Raw genomic sequence first — 3,401 nt, 5'->3', positions numbered from 1 at the left:
AATATGAGTGAAAATGCATGTTTCCTGCTGAGAATGAGTTGAAATCACAAGAAAAGAGTCAATATTATATTTGGGTCTTACAGTATTCAAACATGACTGCTTGTGCGCAAAACAGCCTTATTTCGGCTGGAGAAGAACAATTTCAGCCAATCCTTGATACTAATGATGATGAATCAATAAATCACTACAGGGATTGAATATGAGTGAAAATGCATGTTTCCTGCTGAGAATGAGTTGAAATCACAAGAAAAGAGTCAATATTATATTTGGGTCTTACAGTATTCAAACATGACTGCTGGTGGCCAAAACAGCCTTATTTCGGCTAGAGAAGAACAATTTCAGCCAATCCTTGATACTAATGATGATGAATCAATAAATCACTACAGGTAGTGAATATGAGTGAAAATGCATGTTGCCTGCTGAAAATGAGTTGAAATCACAAGAAGAGAGTCAATATTATATTTGGGTCTTACAGTGTTAAAACATGACTGCTGGTGGCCAAAACAGCCTTATTTCGACGAGAGAAGAACAATTTCAGCCAATCCTTGATACTAATGATGATGAATCAATAAATCACTACAGGGATTGAATATGAGTGAAAATGCATGTTTCCTGCTGAGAATGAGTTGAAATCACAAGAAAAGAGTCAATATTATATTTGGGTCTTACAGTATTCAAACATGACTGCTTGTGCGCAAAACAGCCTTATTTCGGCTAGAGAAGAACAATTTCAGCCAATCCTTGATACTAATGATGATGAATCAATAAATCACTACAGGTAGTGAATATGAGTGAAAATGCATGTTTCCTGCTGAGAATGAGTTGAAATCACACGAAAAGAGTAAAAATGATACTTGGGTCTTACAGTATTCAAACATGACTGCTTGTGCGCAAAACAGCCTTATTTCGGCTAGAGAAGAACAATTTCAGCCAATCCTTGATACTAATGATGATGAATCAATAAATCACTACAGGTAGTGAATATGAGTGAAAATGCATGTTGCCTGCTGAAAATGAGTTGAAATCACAAGAAGAGAGTCAATATTATATTTGGGTCTTACAGTGTTAAAACATGACTGCTGGTGGCCAAAACAGCCTTATTTCGACGAGAGAAGAACAATTTCAGCCAATCCTTGATACTAATGATGATGAATCAATAAATCACTACAGGGATTGAATATGAGTCAAAACGCATGTTTCCTGCTGAGAATGAGTTGAAATCACAAGAAAAGAGTCAATATTATATTTGGGTCTTACAGTATTCAAACATGACTGCTTGTGCGCAAAACAGCCTTATTTCGGCTAGAGAAGAACAATTTCAGCCAATCCTTGATACTAATGATGATGAATCAATAAATCACTACAGGTAGTGAATATGAGTGAAAATGCATGTTGCCTGCTGAAAATGAGTTGAAATCACAAGAAGAGAGTCAATATTATATTTGGGTCTTACAGTGTTAAAACATGACTGCTGGTGGCCAAAACAGCCTTATTTCGACGAGAGAAGAACAATTTCAGCCAATCCTTGATACTAATGATGATGAATCAATAAATCACTACAGGGATTGAATATGAGTGAAAATGCATGTTTCCTGCTGAGAATGAGTTGAAATCACAAGAAAAGAGTCAATATTATATTTGGGTCTTACAGTATTAAAACATGACTGCTTGTGCGCAAAACAGCCTTATTTCGGCTAGAGAAGAACAATTTCAGCCAATCCTTGATACTAATGATGATGAATCAATAAATCACTACAGGTAGTGAATATGAGTGAAAATGCATGTTGCCTGCTGAAAATGAGTTGAAATCACAAGAAGAGAGTCAATATTATATTTGGGTCTTACAGTGTTAAAACATGACTGCTGGTGGCCAAAACAGCCTTATTTCGACGAGAGAAGAACAATTTCAGCCAATCCTTGATACTAATGATGATGAATCAATAAATCACTACAGGGATTGAATATGAGTGAAAATGCATGTTTCCTGCTGAGAATGAGTTGAAATCACAAGAAAAGAGTCAATATTATATTTGGGTCTTACAGTATTCAAACATGACTGCTTGTGCGCAAAACAGCCTTATTTCGGCTAGAGAAGAACAATTTCAGCCAATCCTTGATACTAATGATGATGAATCAATAAATCACTACAGGGATTGAATATGAGTGAAAATGCATGTTTCCTGCTGAGAATGAGTTGAAATCACAAGAAAAGAGTCAATATTATATTTGGGTCTTACAGTATTCAAACATGACTGCTTGTGCGCAAAACAGCCTTATTTCGGCTAGAGAAGAACAATTTCAGCCAATCCTTGATACTAATGATGATGAATCAATAAATCACTACAGGTAGTGAATATGAGTGAAAATGCATGTTTCCTGCTGAGAATGAGTTGAAATCACAAGAAAAGAGTAAAAATGATACTTGGGTCTTACAGTATTCAAACATGACTGCTTGTGCGCAAAACAGCCTTATTTCGGCTAGAGAAGAACAATTTCAGCCAATCCTTGATACTAATGATGATGAATCAATAAATCACTACAGGTAGTGAATATGAGTGAAAATGCATGTTGCCTGCTGAAAATGAGTTGAAATCACAAGAAGAGAGTCAATATTATATTTGGGTCTTACAGTGTTAAAACATGACTGCTGGTGGCCAAAACAGCCTTATTTCGACGAGAGAAGAACAATTTCAGCCAATCCTTGATACTAATGATGATGAATCAATAAATCACTACAGGGATTGAATATGAGTGAAAATGCATGTTTCCTGCTGAGAATGAGTTGAAATCACAAGAAAAGAGTCAATATTATATTTGGGTCTTACAGTATTCAAACATGACTGCTGGTGGCCAAAACAGCCTTATTTCGGCTAGAGAAGAACAATTTCAGCCAATCCTTGATACTAATGATGATGAATCAATAAATCACTACAGGTAGTGAATATGAGTGAAAATGCATGTTGCCTGCTGAAAATGAGTTGAAATCACAAGAAGAGAGTCAATATTATATTTGGGTCTTACAGTGTTAAAACATGACTGCTGGTGGCCAAAACAGCCTTATTTCGACGAGAGAAGAACAATTTCAGCCAATCCTTGATACTAATGATGATGAATCAATAAATCACTACAGGGATTGAATATGAGTGAAAATGCATGTTTCCTGCTGAGAATGAGTTGAAATCACAAGAAAAGAGTCAATATTATATTTGGGTCTTACAGTATTCAAACATGACTGCTTGTGCGCAAAACAGCCTTATTTCGGCTAGAGAAGAACAATTTCAGCCAATCCTTGATACTAATGATGATGAATCAATAAATCACTACAGGTAGTGAATATGAGTGAAAATGCATGTTGCCTGCTGAAAATGAGTTGAAATCACAAGAAGAGAGTCAATATTATA

The sequence above is a fragment of the Centropristis striata genome, chromosome 3 (genome assembly GCF_030273125.1).
Source record: "Centropristis striata isolate RG_2023a ecotype Rhode Island chromosome 3, C.striata_1.0, whole genome shotgun sequence".
NCBI classification, from domain to species: Eukaryota; Metazoa; Chordata; class Actinopteri; order Perciformes; family Serranidae; genus Centropristis; species Centropristis striata.
The sequence above is the reverse complement of the archived record's forward strand: the minus strand, read 5'-3'. Positions refer to the sequence as shown.